This window comes from Prionailurus viverrinus, chromosome F1 (genome assembly GCF_022837055.1).
Source record: "Prionailurus viverrinus isolate Anna chromosome F1, UM_Priviv_1.0, whole genome shotgun sequence".
NCBI classification, from domain to species: Eukaryota; Metazoa; Chordata; class Mammalia; order Carnivora; family Felidae; genus Prionailurus; species Prionailurus viverrinus.
The window spans coordinates 28765832-28784303 of NC_062577.1; the positions used below are offsets into that span (position 1 = coordinate 28765832).

Consider the following 18472-nt stretch of genomic DNA (forward strand, 5'->3'; position numbering starts at 1 on the left):
ACTACTGAAGCCCCTCTCTCCAGGAGCTCACAGTTTCATAGGAAAGGAGGTTCAGAAACATATAACTATTCTGTTGCAAGTCCTGTTTGGCATGAGCGAGATGTGATTATTCTACCAAGAGCTTAGTGCTAAAATAGAGCTATCATAGAAATGTGTGCAAAGTACAAGAACTTAAGAATTATGTGCTTGGTGCTGTGCTCAGCAATATAGCAAAACAGAGAGAGTAAGAGAAATTGAAAAGTTGTAGCTTGGTTCTACTATTTACCACCTGTGTGACCTTGGGCAAAGTACCTTCCCTCTCTGAGTCTCCCGTTTCTTGTTTATAAGATGGAGGAAATAACATCTACCACATGGAGTACTGCAGAGAGTAAATGAGGCCTTTTTTTTTTTTTTTTAAAGAACTTTCAGTTTAGTCCCGTTTTATTCTAATCTACTACCTTGCATAATAGTGGGTTAGTGCCTGACTGTTGCCCTAAATTGTGATTTCCCAAGGATGGTGACTGTGTCATATTCAGCTCTGTATCTACTGTGACCGCCACTTGTTGTATTGTCCCCAGCTCATGTCTGGGACAGAGCCCCTCACTGCTGCTGCTCCTGCTCCCATGCCATGGGCACCATCCAGTGTCCAGGGGCGTGTGGCTAGGTCAAGATGCTCGGCACAGAGGAATGATATAAATACCTGGGGGTATGGAGCAGGAAGCTGGCATGGTTAAGCTTGCTCCTACTCTCCAGCAGGTTCCTGATATGCTCCCTCAATTTTAACCTCCACCCACACCCACGTTCTTGAACCCAGCCCCTGCCTTTTCTCTTGCTGTCACACTGCCTTGTCTCTGGCTGCTGATTTCCTCACTGATCTGATTCTCCACACTAGCAATCTGGGCCTCACTGATACACCCCTGCCAGCTTCAGATACCTGTGGTCACATGGGAGTGAGCCCCAAATGACTTCTACTTCTCTCACCTTGACTCACTGCCCTAGTGGATACCTTGCTACTAGCTTTTCTGCCCCAATTGGACTTCTGTCCCACCGTGACCCACTCAACAAACACACACTGAGTTTGAAAAGTATGCCAGGTTCTCTGTGCTAGGGAACACACATATAGAAGACATGGTCCCTGCCTTGAATGACATCTATGATATGGCTCCTATCTTTTGGAAAAGGGCTGCTCGGCTTCCACAATGAGGTTTTCTACCCCACTTTTTTTTTTTTTTTTGTAGAATGTTTATGTTTTGTTTTATTTTATTTATTTAATTTTTTTTTAACATTTATTTATTTTTGAGACAGAGAGAGACAGAGCATGAACGGGGGAGGGGCAGAGAGAGAGGGAGACACAGAATCGGAAGCAGGCTCCAGGCTCTGAGCCATCAGCCCAGAGCCCCACGCGGGGCTTGAACTCACGGACCGCGAGATCGTTCCCTGGCTGAAGTCGGATGCTTAACCGACTGAGCCACCCAGGCGCCCTTAGCCCACTTTGATGAGTAGACACCAAAGTGCCTTCTTGTGGAGCCCTAGTGCCAGCCCTCTTTACTGGACCTGCAAGAATAGCACAGGGGAGGAAGCGGGGAATTGAGAAACAGTTATTGAATACTTACCCTGCTCCAGGTACTGGGGATACAACAGAGACTATGAAACATTTTCTGTCTTCGCAGAGGTTGGAGGTTGTGGTAGGCAGAATAATGGATCCCAAAGATGTCCATGTCTTAATCCTTGAATGCTGTCAATATACTATGCAACATGGCAAAAGGAATTAAGGTTACAGATTGAATTAAAGTGAATAATCAACTGACTTTAAAATAGAGAGAGTAGGGGCGCATGGGTGGCTCAACTGGTTGAGCGACTGACTTCAGCTCAGGTCACGATCTCATGGGTCATGGGTTCGAGCCCTGCATCAGGCTCTGTGCTGAGCCTGCTTGCTCAGAGCCTGGAGCCTGCTTCAGATTCTGTGTGTCCTTCCCTCTCTGCCCCTCCCCCGCTCACGCTTTGTCTCACTCTGTTTCCAAAAATAAATAAATGTAAAAAAAAAATGTTTTAAATAGAGAGAGTATCCTGGGTTACTCAGGTGGGCCCAATGTGATCACAAGGATCCTTAAATGGAGGATGAGGAGGCAGAAGAGTCGGTGTCAGAGAGATGTGACATAAGGAAGATTCAACTGGTCATTGCTGCCTTTGAAGACGGAAGCGGCCATGAGCCAAGGAATGAGGGCAGAATCTAGATGCTGGAAAAACCAAAAAACCAGATTCTATCTAGACCCTCCAGAAGGAACACAGCCCTACACGCAGCTTGTTTTTACCCCAAGGAAACCTATTTTAGACTTCTGACCTCCAGAACAGTACGATAGTAAATTTGTCCTGTTTTAAGCCACTCAGTTTGTGGTCATTTGTTACAGTAACATTTGTTAATTTCTTACTTAACATAGAGTTCAAGTGGGAAGATGGGAATTAAAGACGAAATTATCGTTCAATGTGATGAGTGCAGTGATCAGAGAAGTAGCAGGTGCTGGGACTGTATGGAAGGGGCCCCATCCCAGCCTCAGTGGGGGAGCCAGGCAGTGCCTTCTAGAGGAAGCGGGCTGGGTACCCGCAGGAGAAGGGGAGGAGCCAGGTGAGAACCTGCTGTCACCAGGGGTGGGGGATTGTGACCTGGCCCATCAGAAGTCCAGTGAAGAGGTGTGGGAGGGTCTGGGCTACTCTGGGCTGGTCCCTATGCCTATAGTTACTTCCTTTTGGGGAAGTATTTGGCAAGAGTGCTCAAAATGTAAAAGGTGGATAAATAAATTGTGATATATTTATACAACAGGATATAATACCTCAATTAGAAAGCAAATAAAAGTATTTTTGCAGAAAAAAATGTAACAGACAAAAATCTTTAGGCCCAGCAATTTTCACTGCTGGGAACTTACTGTGTACGTGTGTCCTCATAGGAGTTCAAAGATAAGTGTACAAGGAGGCCCTCTGTTGAATGGTTTCTAGTTGTTAAAAACTAGAAATAAATGTTCACAGATGGGTGATTCGTTACATTTGAGGCATCCATGGTATGACATTCCATGTTATGGAAAGCAAAAAAGATCCATTTGGCCTGACACGTAGAGTGACCAGAAGCTTTATCCAAACTGATACTTTCTTGAGAGTGGAAGGGATTCTATTGATAAGTATGCTGGTTTAGAATGTGTAAATCAGGACTGTATGGTATGGGACATATGATCATACTACCAATAAATAATAATCTCCAGGGGCACTGAGGTGGCTCAGTCAGTTAAGCTTCTGACTCTTGGTTCTGGCTCAGGTGATGATCTCATGGTTCGTGGGTTCAAGCCCTGTCTGTTCAAGCCCTGTGCTGTCAGCACAGAGCCTGCTTTGGATTCTCTCTCTCTCTGTTCCTCCTCTACTCTCTCTCTTTCAAAATAAACATATAAACTTAAAAAAAAAAAAAAAGAAGACTCTCCAAGGAAGCTTTTTAAGTGAGAAAAGCAAGTTATACAACACTATGCATAGCATGGTTCCATTTGTGTTTCTGTTTTAAAGAAAGAATACATCTCATAGTTATATATGCATAAATACTTTTTTATATAAAATGTATAAAGAATTACCGCGGTCAGATATGGGGAGAACAAGACCATAGGGGAACCATTTTTATTTTATTTTATTTTATTTTATTTTATTTTATTTTATTTTTATTTTGATCCTATACTCATTTTAAACTCTACAATGGGTACTTAAGTTACTTTCATAGTAAAAATGCCAAATTGACAGGGTACATATATTGCTTTCATAAAAAAAAATGCAAATTTAAATAAAGTCATGGAAAATCAAATACATTTTAATTAGGTGTTTGCTCCCAATCTTCCTCTGGTTCCTAGGTTGGCATGCCTCACTTCCTCACACACTACCAAATCTGGATCTCAACAGGTGCAACAGGAAATGGTGGGCAAACAAAACATAGTAAAGAAATAAACACATCAACATCATGTATGATAAAAATTCCTCTAGGTTTCCAATTGGGACAATTATGAAAGTAGAGGCGAAATTTTCTAGAGAAAGGTCTCTTTAAGGCTGCAGACTCTCCACTCAGATTGGGGGGAGCAGGTGCCCTATTGTAGAAAATATTTTTCCTCTATATTCTGAAAACTATTGCAGGACAGTAAATTCTTCCCCCCACTCCTTTTTCCTTCTGCACTGAAAAAGGAGTACATTTTTAAAGCTTTCCTCCTTGGCATGATAAGCTCCTTCCAAGAAGGGAAGGGCTGAATTTCAGGTCACTTCCTCAGCCCTTGTTGTGGACCCTGCCTGAGAGCAAAGGGGAAGAAGGATGGTTCTTTGGCTTGGTCATTTGGTCAGAGGGCCCTAGAGGAGTCAAGTCTGTCTGAAGACCTGTTGATTTCCTTGGATTTTTGTTACCCTGGCAGTTTTCCCTCGGGGAAAAGGAGGGACTAAACACAACCAGGTCAAAAGATTGAGAGGGTGGAGGTAGTCTGACTGTTTCCCTGAAGGACGTTTTAATAGAACCCCTGCCTGTCAGACTCATTCCGTTCCTGCCCTGTCCGGATCTTTCATGATCACTTAACTTTTCCGGCCTTGGAGAGCTTTCCCTCACAGTGAGGGGGCAGGCGGTGGCAGAGAACACTAGCGAACTAGGGTGTGACCCAGTGTGTCTGCCTCAGAAGCCTGTGACATGTCTATACTTCTGGCTCATCCCCTCTTCTCCCTGTGGGAATTCAGCGTCCCCTTCAGGCAGGGCTTTCCCTAGCTGTAAACACCACGCCTCCCACCCTCCAGACTGTCCTTTAGTCCCCCCACCGACCACACCATCCTTCCCACCTCTGCTCTCCCACCAAATACCACCTGCCTCTTCGGGGAGCCCTTTCAGTCCTATCTCTTTCATGAAGATCTCCCTGAGTAGTGATACTATGCTAAGAAGATATTGGATTTTAAATGCGTATTTAGTTATGTTTGAGAGGGGGTGCAGAGAGAGGGAGAGAGATAATCCCAAGCAGACCCCAAATTGTCAGTGCAGAGCCCGATGTGGGGCTCAAACCCACGAACTGTGAGATCACAACCTGAGTGGAAATCAAGAGTTGGCGCTTATCCCACTGAGCCACCCAGGCACCCCAAAAGATATTGCATTTTAAAAATAGCTCAAAAATGGTGTGCAAAAGATTACTATTATCATCGATGAGCATAAAATCATTGACCGCAGCCATGGGGCACGTTCAAGCTTCAGGCTTAGCCCAGTGGCAGCCTGTGGTGGAAGCCTGGGATTCTTTAGGTTGGCTTTTCCAAACAGGTGACCCGGGGGGACTGATGGCCTGGTAGCCCAAGGGGCTCTCCAGCTGAGGGGGAGAGCAAAGCCAGCCAGAGCCAGCCTGCTGGCAAGAGGTGCAGGGAGAAAGCTGGCTGCAGTTTGCACATCAAATCCCAAACTGTTTTGCCTCAAATTGGAAGGCGTCACTTTCTAAGAGGAAGGCAGTTCTTCCCACAGCTTACCTGAGGCCATCACAGCAACCCCTGGTTGCTCTCTCAGAGAACACAGGCTATATTGTGGTCTCAGGACAGAAGCTGGACATTCATTCAACCGGTTCCCCTGATCAGGGAACTCTGGCTGTCGCCACGCACACCCAGGGGTTCTTGTTTCCAGATGTGTCAGTAGAAAGAGAATCTGGGCTTGAGTCAGAGAATCATAAACCGTGAAGTGGTAGACGGGACTCAAGGAGAAATCCAACACTCTCTGATAAGGTAAATGAGGCCTAGAGAGATTTCAGAAGTGGTTCCCAAATGCCAATCCTTTTATCTGTCTTCTGGGGGTCAGGGGAGACAAAGTAGTGATTTACAAAAAAAAAAACTAAATTTATTGAATTTGAAAGATGTGTCTTTCATTCTGATATTATGACCTTCTCTTGTTTTTCATGTTTAAGGTAATTTTTAATGCTCTTTAAACAAATGTAGTGACCGTACTTGAAATTCCAAAGTTCAGATACACAGGTAACTCACCAAAGGCCCTATAAGTCTAGTCAGAGGCAGGGCTGATTTTGAATTTCTATTACTCATTGTTTTCTTCTAACCCACAGAGACACTTAACGTATGACTTGGGGTAAATGATTTACATCCTGAGTTCCAGATTTTGCCATCTGTAAAATGAGGGATCATAAAAATCTGCCCTGGGTCACAAAGTATTCATGAGGCAAAAGTGAGATAATGGGGAAGAAGAACTTTGAGAAGTAAGGTTTTTACACTGAACAAGGGCTCAGTGTGATTACTATACATCAGTCAACTGATTCTTGAGGTTCTAGCTGTGTGGATTATTTGCTTTGAAGACTGTATAGTTTCCTAGGGCTGCCGGGACAAAGTACCACAAATTGGTAGCTTAAAACAACAGAAGTTTATTCTCTCACGGTACCTGATATCAAGGTATTGGCAGGGTCACGCTCCCTCCAAAGCCTCTACAAGATGATCTTTCCTTGTCTTGTCCACTTCTGGTGGCCCCAGCTGTTTCTTGGGTTCTCACAGCAGAACTCCTTTCTCTGCTTCTGTTTTTCCATGACGGTCTTCTGTCTCTGTGTCTCTGTCTCTTCACACAGTAATGTTCTTTTCATGAGGAAACCAGTCACATCAGATTAGCACAACGCCATCTTAACTCAATTTCATCTGCAGTGAGGCTATTTCCAGATAGAGTCATGTTCTGAGGTACTAAGGACTAGGACTTCAACACACCTTTGCAGAGGGGACACAACTCAACCCATAACAAAGACCGTCCAGGTAAGTTTTAAGTTGTGTTTTAAGTGGCACCAGCTGCCCTAAGGAAAGCAAATTTCAGTCACCCCACTCTTCCATAAAGGACCGCTGTGAGGCAAAAACAAAGGGAAGTAGGGGGGACTTGGGGGATTGGAGGAAAATTAAAGCAGCTGGTTAATCAACAAACGGAAACCTTGGCTTCTGAAAGATGGAGCACTTAGCGCTCCAAAAGCTTGACCAAGCTTGAAAGCAAATTCCAGGCTGTGTTCGCTCCCTGGAGAACTCTTAGCTGGAGTGCTGCTCCCCCCAGAACAATCTGCATTGCCAGGGAAAGGTGAAGCTTTCTTAAGTCAACACACTTGGGCCTGAAGCAATATTTATTTATGAAGGGTCTGAGCTGGGCTCTGCTCTGCTGAGAGCGGACACACTGGTGACGGGGGCACTGCTTGGCAGTCTGGCCTTGCCAGGCCCTGGGGCCAATTGAAAAAACACCAGCCCTCTTCTCGTCTAGCTGCAAGCCTCTGCTTCCTTCCCAGAGAGCTTTTTTTGTTTTTTATTCTGACTCAAAGGTCAAAGCCGGCTGTGTTCCATTCTCCCAAGGACTGCGCCAAAGAAGGACATGGTCATGAGGAACTCCGCTCGGATCTTGCAAAGCATTCTCTCTCCATGAAGTTTGTGGGCCCTGAAACATGTTATTTGAGGAAAAGAGGGTTGCATTATGGCTTTCACTGGCCCTTGGCGCTTTTGCCTTTGTGGGCTCCTCCCTCCATATAAAAATATTGAAAATTATGTTTTATATAATTGGTATACGGATTAGCATAATTCACTCTGGATTCTTATTATATGTCCATTAATATTATATATATTTTTTTCCTTCTGGTTTTAAAAGAAGTTAAAACATTTTGGGGCTCCTGGTGACTCAGTCAGTTAAGCGTCCGACTTCGGCTCAGATCACAATCTCAGGGTTCATGGGTTCCAGCCCCACTGTGGGCTCTTGTGCTGACAGCTCAGAGCCTGGAGCCTGCTTCAGATTCCGTGTCTTCCTTTCTCTCTGCCCCTGCCTCGCTTGCACTCTGCCTCTTTCTCTTTCAAAAACAAATAAAAACATTAAAAACAAAAAAAGCCATTTTTGTTGGTCCCTAAAATATCATGGGCCCTCAGCACTGTGCCTATGGGTAACTGAGCTCTGGAGAGGGGCTATGCTATTTTTAAGCATGTGGGCGTGAGGCACAGAGAGGGGTGTGTATCTGTGTATATCCATATGTGTGTGTGATTTAGATCTAGGAGATGATTTAAGCTCAACCCAGTCTGGAACAGAGGAATGACCAAGATGACCTCTTGAGGCCCATGTAAGCTGAAGAAATAAGGATTAAAGAACCAAGCCCTTTCTCTTTCGAGTTAGATGTTCCCTTTCCTCCTATGAACCCAGATATGTATCCAAATGGAAAGTGCATCTACCTTGTCAATGGTTCCCTGATGTCCAAGTTCAATATTTGGATACTTTGCCTCACCACAAGTCAAAAATGTAGAGGAAGATGTGCAAAACAGGGTGATGAGAGGAGGAGAAAGCCAGATGGAATTACCTGGACCACTAGTCTAAACAGGGGCCCAGAGCCTGAGATTATTGCATATCAGCACAAATCCTTGCCTGTGGCGGGGGGAGGGAGGGAAGGGGCGGGTCTCAAAAAACATTTTTCACAGGGACCAGAACTATTCAGTTTTGAGCACAAAGTATTTTATCTTCCGTCTAACCTAGTGCTCACCTACCTTCTCCTCCATTAAGGAAAATTGTACCAGTTTTACGGAGTCTAGGAAGCATTCATTGAGTCCTTAGGTTGGCAAACTTCATCTGTAAAGGGCCAGCTAGTACATATTCAGGCCTTGCAGGACTTACAGTCTTTGTTGCAACTACTTAATTCTGCTGTTGTAATGCAAAAGGAATCATGGATAATATGTAAAAATAAAATAAAATAAAATAAAATAAAATAAAATAAAATAAGGCCATGGCAGTGTTACAATAAAACTTATTCACAAAAACAGTTGGAAAGCCAGATTTGGCCTGTAGGTTGTAGTTTGCCAAACCCTGGACTTCCCTATCTTTCCCTTCCTGACCACATCTTGTTCCTTTTTTCCAGAACATTTCTTGAGTGTCTATTAAGTGCCATACACTGTGTTAGGGATATTATTTGGTCTGGTAATATTTAAGTTATCCTGTTTTCACTTCTCATTTCTTGAATGACCTTAAAGGTCCTGTTTTCGTCTATATCCTCCATGAAGCTTAACATAGTGCTAAACTGAGTATACTTTGGTTTCTTATGGTATTTGTTGCTTACATTTTTCTGGTCTTGAAATCAACAGCAAAGGCATTAGTTAAATTCACCAAAACCCACCGATTTGTATTTGGTGTTCAAAAACCTTTCCTTTTAGGCTTCTGCTTTCCTCCTGGAGCAACCTCCAGTTCCTGCTTGCCTGGCAGTTAACAATACTCAACACTTGTCAGTCAACAAATGTCCATTTAGCACCTACCAATATACTCCAGGCTATTATTTAAAAAAATAAAAGATGCAATCTCTACGCTAAGTGTTTATAAACTGTGGTACACATTGGTGGCACACCAAAAACCGCATCTCCCACTAGTATTACCCTTTTGAAGCCCACATTGATTCTTGGGTAAGCTGGTGGCTTTCTCAATCAAGGAGATATTAACAAACATGAAGCAAGTAGGTAAGTACTAGCATAATGGAGCTCTACTTCTTGAAATGCTTTCTTTTTGAACTTAGCTGCCATGCTGTAGGGAGGCCCAGGACAACGAGCAAGAGAGGAGACCATGTGGAGAGGCCTTGAAGAATGAGGCATCACATGGAGAAAAGGGCCAGCCTGCCCCCAGTGGTTCTAATTTCCTCGGCTGAGGTATCTGACATGTGAATGAAGCTCTCTTGGAATCTCCCATCAAGACTGAGCTTCCAGATGACCGCAGCTACGTGAGACACATTGAGCCAGCAGAAGGACCACCCAACTGATCCCAGCCTGTATTGTAGAGTTGTGAGTAAAAATCATTTTAAGTCACTAAGTTTTGGTGTGGTTTATAATACAATAGACAAATGAACTAACAGTTGATAGACACTAATTAGGAAGAGTGTACACACACACACACACAGAATCCAACCAAGAAGTCACATAAGGTCATGCCTGCTGGATCAAAGGCTTGTACCAGCAACTCAAAGCCTAAAGACAAGGCCAGGCTAGAACAAAACCACTGAGGAAGTGTTCTGGGACTGAATGACAGATAGGATTTGAATATACGGAAAAGAGCAACCTAGGAAAAGAAACAGCGAGAGCAATGGCTCATTTCTCTATGGACTACATGCCTTTACAAGAAGACTCTGAGAGCTAAAACCATCTCTAAGGACTGACTCTAATGATGGACTTCTAGGAATGGTGACATAAAGAGGCATTTTGGTATGCAGCTGAGGTCCCTCCCATTTCTCTCAGAACATACACATGGGTGGCAACCTATTCTATTTACTCATAAAACCAGCCCTGATAAAAAATAATCTATTATCAATTTAGAAAACTCCTGGGGATGGGGCACCTGGGTGGCTCAGTGGGTTAAGTGTCTGACTTCGGCTCAGGTCATGATCTCATCGTTTGTGGGTTCGAGCCCCATGTTGGGCTCTGTGCTGACAGCTCAGAGCCTGGAGCCTGCTTCAGATTCTGTGTCTCCCTCTCTCTCTGCCCTTCCCCCACTCATGCTCTGTTTCTCTCTGCCTCTCAAATATAAATAAATGTTTAAAAAAATTTAAAAAAAAATTAGAAAACTCATAGGGCTAAATCCCCAGGACCCTAATAGGGCTTTCACTTTTAGGAGGAATAGCCAGGAACAACTAGGTTTATAAAATGGCCAAACGCTAGGTTACAGGGTCCTGTTACTATCCGTCCTGGTCCATCTTGTGTACCAATGATTTGGTGTCTTGTTTATCTATGTACTACCCAATTAAAATTTTTTTCACTTTTTTTTACTTATTTGTGTGTGTGTGTGTGTGTGTGTGTGTGTGTGTGTATGTGTGTGTGTGTGTGAGAGAGAGAGAGAGACAGAAAGAGCGTGAGCAGGGGAGGGGCAGAGAGAGAGGGAAACACAGAATCTGAAGTAGTTCCAGGCTCTGAGATGTCAGCACAGAGCCCAATGCAGGGCTTGAACCCACAAGCTGTGAGATCATGACCTGAGCTGAAGTTGGACGCTTAACCGACTGAGCCACCCAGGCACCCCTGTACTACCCAATTTTTAAAGGCTAATTGCTTCTCTGCCATCTGAGTTTTTGGTTCCCTAATTGGCGACACCATTGACTGAGATCTAGAGCTGGACAATGACCATACTGTATTGTAGCTGACTGTTCACTTCTCTGCAATCCCCACCAGAGCACAAGATAGTCAAAGGCAAAGATATTTTCTGTTCAGCGTTGTGTCTCCAATGCCTACATATTGATTGACATATAGCAAGTGTTCAATAAACGTGTAGTGCATTAATGAGATGCAAACCGGGAAAAGGTTAACTACAGAACCAGGCAAATTAGAGTGGAAGACAGCAGGCATGAAAGATCACTAACATTTGTCGGCGGAACTCTATTCCAGATTGCGTATTAAGCATGTGATGAATCTCTTGTTCACTGTTAGTGTTTAGCAAGTTTTAGTTACATCTGGAGAGGTCAAATTATTTATCCGCAGCTGGGATTCCGCTAGGCCCCTCTGTTCCCAAGTCCATGCTACACTTTCTAGCCCTCCTCCTGGATGTTGACTACGACCCAGCCACTCCTATTTGAGGGTTCACCAAATACGGGCAGAGGTGGAAGGGAGAATAACAGGAGGGCTCCATTTGAGAACTTCTGCTTGGGCCTCAGGAGAGAACTCACCCTTAAGCTTGTGCTGAGGAGGATTAGGTACAGACAGAAGAGACCCTCAGAATCTTTGAAGACCTTTTCATGGGCACAAGGATGGAGGAGGAGGCACAGAGCCTGCGGCAGGAAGCACGAATCCCTCCTAGGCTGTTCTTTGCTCCTTCAGGACTAAGTTACTGTTCTCTGGAAGTACTGACGGGCAGGAGAGGGCAACCAGGCCTGCCTGTTCATAGGGTGAGGCAATACAACTTGACCCTGTTTTTCCCAAGTTTCATGATTAAGATCGGGAGCCGGGGTGGGGCAGGGGCTTGGCATCTACAAAGTAGACAAGGGAAATTCAGGCTCGCAAAGAGCAGGGTGGAGCTGGGGTGACTCAGGGGGCAGGACCCAGTGTGGGGCACAGCCTCTGGCAGGCAGGGGCAGATCTGAGGAAAGTGTCTAACCGCATCTCTGTGCCTGCGGCTTTGCAGGCACCATTAGCAGGGCGGTAAGTTCACTGGTGGCTTGGTCTCCAATGGCCTAGGCTCAAATCCTAGTCATTTAACTTTTCAGGGCCTCAGTTTCCCCTTTGATAACACAGGGCTGTAATGCTAAGTGGGGGTGACAAATAAGTGAGAAAGCATGTTGGACATCAGTTCCTCTCCTTCCTGTCATGCTGGCCCTCAATATTCCCCAGAGCCTTAGAGATGAGCTGTGTCAAGCAGGGCCACATTATGACTCTCATGGGTCCCTTTTGTCTTCCTGGGTTGCTTCTTTCATAAAAAAGTATTAAAAATTCTATTTTATGACTACATTGGTATAAAGATGGATATAATCCCATCTGGATTTATTATATTCATTATTCTTATAATTCTTTTCTTCTGATTCTAACAAATTAAAATTATATTTTTGTGGCCCCTAGAAGTATCATGGGCCAATGCTGTGCCTAATGGTTAGGTTGGATATGGTGTCAGGCCATAAGCTATTCATGCAGGCTTGGGTCTCTTCCTTCTTCCCCCCTCCTTTTTTTAAATGTTTATTTATTTTTGAGAGAGAGAGAGACAGCACGCACGCGTGTGGAGGGACAGAGACACAGAGTGAGACAGAGAATCCCAAGCAGGCTTCATGCTGTCAGCACAGAGCCCGATGCTGGGCTCGAACCCATGAACCATGAGATCATGACCTGAGGTGAAATCAAGAGTCAGACTCTTATCCAACTGAGCCACCCAGGCACTCGTCTTCCTTCTTTGTTAATGTTTATTTATTTATTTTTGAGACAGAGAGATAGAGAGTGCGCAGGGGAGGGGCAGAGAGAGAGGGAGACACAGAATATGAAGCGGGCTCCAGGTTCTGGGCTCTTAGCACAGAGCCCCATGAGGGGCTCGTACCCACAAACTGTGAGATCATGACCTGAGGCGAAACTAAGAGTCGGACGCTGAACCAACTGAGCCACCCAGGAGCCCCCCTTCCTTCTTCTTGAATCTTTGCAACCAAAATGGCTCAGAAGAATGAATTCACAATTGAAGAGGCTTTTTCCCCCCTAAGATATTTATTGGATCAGTGAGGGTGTGTGTCACACATGACTGGGTATTTCTGTGGTGGTCTCAGTGTGTCTGAACCTTAGGATGTAGCTGCTTTGGAGTGGGGGAAGGGTAGTACGAAAGCCTAAATTATAAAGTGCCTGAAACTTTATTGGTTCATCCGGCAAATATATTTTTTTTTTAGTATTTATAGGAACCTGGTCCTGTTATAGGAACTGGAGACATACTACAATGAACAAAAAGGACAAAGTCCCTGTCCTCATGCAGCTTGTCTTCTAGTGGGGGGAAATAGATAAGAAACAAACAATGTACATCTGGTGATAAGTGTTAAGAAAGATGAGTAGGGAGAGCCGGTGGTGATAAGGTGAGAGGGGAGTTTCTATTACCTAGAAGGTGATCAGTAAACATGTCTTAGATAAGGTGATATTGAAGAGGAGCCCCAAAGGAAGTGAGGGATAGAGCCATGGAGCTATCTGGGGGAATAGCGTTCCAGGCAGAATGAAAGGCAAATACCAAGACCCTGTAGCAGGAGCCTTCTCACGAGTGTGAGGAACAGAATGGAAGCCAGAGGCTGGAGTGTGGCCGGAGATGAAGTTAGACAGGTGGCGCAGGGCCAGATCATGTAGGGCTTTGTAGGCTGTTGTAAAGATTCTAGCTTGTACTACAAGTGTGATGAGAAGCCACTAGGAGAACTTGTTAGAAGAATGACACGATCTGACTTAGCTCTTAACAGTATCACTTTGGTTGCCTGCATGGAATAGATGGGAGGAGGCAAGCAGAGAAGCAGGGAGGCCAGTTAGGAGAGAATTTATAGGGATTTGCACCAGAAGGTTAGCAAAGGTGATGCTGAGAAGTGGTTACATTGAGGATATGAAGGTAAAGCCACCAAGATTTGCTGGTATATTAAGATGTCCAGGGAACCAGAAAAAGAGAGGAGTCAAGGAAAACTCCCAAGGTTTTAGACCGGACAATTGGAAGCACGGAATTGGTGTTTACTGAAATGGGGAGAGGGGACAGGTTTAGAGAAGACTCTGAGAGTTTGGTTTTGAATGAGTTAATTTTGAGAAGCTTCTTAGACAGAGATTTCCAAACTGAAGCACAGTGACCAGTTTTCAGATGTGGCCTGCCCCCAGCAAGGGGCGTGGAAATAAGCCACGGAAGCTCCCTTTAGCTGACAACATTGTCCAGAGAGGGACAGAGCTATGAGCCATCAACAGGCAACACTCATGGATGCTGAGGGAATCCATGTCTTAGTCTTGAAGGGAGGGGATCTGGATGCTACCTCACAGTATCCACTATAAATCACCTCTTGTGTTGTTCAAATCCACTCCATCTGGGCATAGTTTCTCTAGAACTATAGCTGGTCTGTTTCCTTGGGAAACTTATGGAAGGTTAGTGGGATGAACTAGCCACACCCCTCCCTGTCTCCACTACTTCAGCTAGTCTTGAGGCCACAACCAATACTCATCATCTCCCTCCTGTACTACCTATTCTAGAGTCCCCTCATCCGGGGCTGGCACACTGTTCCAAGTGGCTTACCTGGTGTTGTGACCCAGACCCTCATCCCTAAGGGATCTGAGCAGTGGGTCACCATGTCCTTCCTAGATCAACATTGATGCACTTTTCCATTTACCTTTATAGTCAGGAGAGTATCCAGAGACACCCCAGTGGATTATGTGAGTGCCAAAGATAGTCTTCCCTTCCCCCAGGGTGTAACACAGCATCCTGCTGATTAGGGTCAATCACCTTGGCCAATGTAGTGATCCTTTCCTGTCTGTCAGTCTCTTGGCAGGAGGAGCCTGAAGTGACTAGGCAGAAGCTGTGGCTTAAAGCTTACTGGAACCCCTAATGTGCCTCCTCCTAGTAGAAGCATTCTCCCTTTGGGAACCAGGGCCTCTAGACCCACAAAGCTGTAAGTTGCAGGGACGAGAAGTACAGATTCCTCAAGCAGGTCACTGGAGTGATGGTGAATGGGTCTTCCTCTTGGTTCCTGGACCTATGTATTCCGCCTATTGAAGACACAGTACCATATAATGGTTGTGCTCAGGGTGAGATCACCTCCTGGGGGACAACACCCCAACTTTGTAGGATATCAATTCCAAATTGGTATCTGAGCTGCATCTTTAAGCAGCCACTTTGCCACTCTATCAGGCCAGCAGCTTCTGGGTATAGCACTAGGGGATACCGTGGTCCTGTATATGGGAGGGGATACCCACTCCCATATCTCCTTTGCTAAAAAGCAAGGCCCATGGTCCAAGGCAAGGTCATGCTCAATCCCATGTCAGTGGGTCTAATGTTCTGTAAACCTTTGAGTTGTGGTATTGGCCAAGGCTCCATCAGTAGAAAAGGCAAAAACAAATATGGAATATCAACCAGGAATATACTGTTTTTAAATTAAATCTTTACTTGATAATTATAAATGCACACACAGCTGTTAAAATTAAACCAGAGATCCATGTACCAGAGATCCCAGTTTCCCTCAATGTACATCTTGCAAAACTATAGCACAAGGTCACAACTGGGATATCAACTGTGATACAACTCAGATTGCCCCAATTTTACTTACACTAATTTGTGTGTGTGTGTGTGTGTGTGTGTGTGTGGTTGTGCACACACCCTTAGTTCTACACAATTTTATCATACACGTGGGTTAGTATACCCACTACTGCAGTCAAGATACAGAACAGTTCCATCCCTGCAAGAATCCCTGTATTGGCCTTGTATAACCACACTCCCCCATCCCTAATGCCCGACAACCATTGATCTGTTCTCCATTTCTAAAATTTTGTCATTTCAAAAATGTTTTATAAACAGAATCATATGGTACGCAAGTTTTTGGAATTGGCTTTTTTCCCACTCAGCATAGTTCCCTGAAGATTCATCCAAGTCCCATCCATTAATAGTTCGTTCCTTTTATTGCCAAGTATTCCATGATATGAATATACCATCTTTTGTTTAACCATTTATTCACTGAAGGACATCTGGGCTGTTTTTAGTTTTTTGGTTATAATGAATAAAGCTCCTCTGCATATTTGTATATAGCTGTTTGTGTGAACATTAAGTCTTAACTTCTCTGGGATAAAGGGCCAAGAGTGCAATTGCTGGGCCATATGACAATTGTATGTTTAGTTTTATTAAAAAGACTACCAAACTGTTTTCCAGTGCAACTGGACCATCTTACATTCTCTCCAGCAATATGTGAGTGATCCAGTTTTTCTCCATCCTCACCAGCATTTGATGTCACCACTTTTTTATTTTAGTAAGCATGTAGTGATATTTCATTGTGGCTTTAGTTCGTATTTCTCTATTGGCGAATGATATTAACATCTTTCCACATGCTTATTGGCCATCTGTAGATCTTCAGTGAAATGTCTGTTCATTTTTTTGCCCATTTTATAATTGGGTTTTTTTCACTGTTGAGTTTTAAGATTTTTATATATGTATATTTTTAGATACTAGTTCTCTGTCAGATATATGCTTTGCAAATATTTTCTCCCAATTATAGTTTGTTTTTTAATCCTCTTTATAGGGTCTCTCACAGAACAAAAGTCTTACATTTTGATGAGGTCAAATTTATCAATTTTTCCTTGTGGGTCATGCTTTTGGTGTCAAGTAAAAAACTCTTTGCCTAGTTCTAGATCCTAAACATTTTCTCCTGTTTTTTTTTTCTTCCTGTAAGTTTTATAGCTTTACATTCTACATGTAAGCCCATGATCCATTTTGAGTCAATGTAAGAGTTATGTATATGCATTTGAGTTAATGAAATATGTCTTAAGGCCAGTCAAATGGTTTCCTCTTCTAAGATGAAAAAGCTCCAGGGCATCAACTTGCCACAAGTGGTTGGCTCGTGTCCTCGGAGGATGGTGCTGTACTGGGGGCTGAGCATTAGCGTCTGTTCCTGGTAGGTTGGTCGTTTGTGGAGGCAGCAGCTAGACTAGCCTTTGTAACTTGGAGTCTGCACAGAGTTAGCCAGTGACAGAAAGTATCTGAGGTCAACTGGCTGAGACATTCTATTTGGGTTTAGTGGCAGTTGCTTTCTGGTGGCCATTAATATGTGGCAAAATACTTCATACTTCATGCCTACTTCCATAGATCTATCACATGCCTCTCCCTCAGACCTCCCTGGCTCTTATCTCCTAAGCTTTGTCCTTCCCAGGTCCCTGGTCAGGTCAATACAGCCAAGCTATTCACCACCATCTGTATATTCTTTACCTTAGACTATTTCTCTTTTCTTACAAGAGAGTTACAGGTGCATGAAAGCTCTATTATGAAGGTTTCTCCTCACCACTGTTTTTCAGGGCTGCCCCTGGATAGGCTGTAATGCAGCACCAGTCCACTTGTGGCTTGTCCCATCTGTGACCCAATCTTAGCTTCTTCCTCTTCTATCAGCTGATTGGAAGAGCCCCACCACGTGGTCACAAGTATGAGCTGAGGGAAATGTGGTAGTTGACATACGAGTCTGGAAGCTCCATAGCCTTTCCAACCTTGCCTCAAAGTCAATACAGCATCACCACCTTGTTCAATTGGTAGGAAAAGTCACAAACTTTCCCTGATTAAAGGTAAAAAAAAAAAATCAGACTCTACTTCTTGATGTGGGAATAGCAAGTCACACTTTAGAAGAGTATGTGGTATAGGAGATATTGGGTCATCTTTGGAAGGTACAATCTGCCACAACAAGGTCTCTCTACTCAGGCTGGTAAGAACTTGAATAATTCCCAGTCATGAATGAGCCCTAGGAATTTTTCAGCTCATAGTTCCCAGGAATTAGCCTTTCTGCAGCAGTTTTTTTTTTCTTTTCTTTTTTTCTTTTTTTTTTTGGTCTGGTCTTGTGAAATGTCACCCTGTGCATGCACAGACTGGTGTTCATTCAAAGACTCAACTCCTTATACAGAGCTCTTTCTCCATATAGCTCCTTCCTTTTGGGCATTTATCTACAAATTTTTAGCTGACTTGGCTTCCACAAACTCTAATTTGCCTCCTCAGTTCAGCAAGACCACTGGGCTCTGTTAGGGTTTTCCAAAGCAATTCGTAAAATTGCATTGGTGCTGTAATGGAGGCTGAGGAATCCAAAAGTTTCCTCCACAATTGAGGGTTCATCTCATTTGTTTCCCTTCCTTCACGGATCACAGTCCTGTCTTGACTCTTGTCCAATGTCTAAAAATGGTTGTTTCATATCTTTGAGCCAGTTTTTCAGTTGGTTATGGTGAGAGAGTAAGTCCCATTTTTTCATAGGTGGAAGCAGAGCCTGAATATATTCTGAAGATAAAGTCAACAGCATTTGATTATGAGTTGGATACAGGTTGTGAGAAAAAGAGAGATGTCAAGGATGACTTC

General features: G+C 44.0%; 1 protein-coding gene across 1 annotated transcript in view; it reads right to left on the reverse strand.

Moving 5' to 3' along the window:
* Nucleotides 1–1606: 1606 nt before the first annotated feature.
* DTL (denticleless E3 ubiquitin protein ligase homolog) overlaps nucleotides 1607–18472 on the reverse strand; it is a 77518-nt gene continuing 60652 nt past the window's right edge. The window contains exon 16 of the mRNA XM_047841220.1: nucleotides 1607–1725. The gene's annotated coding sequence lies outside the window, so the exon portion shown is untranslated. The remainder of the gene's footprint in view (nucleotides 1726–18472) is intronic.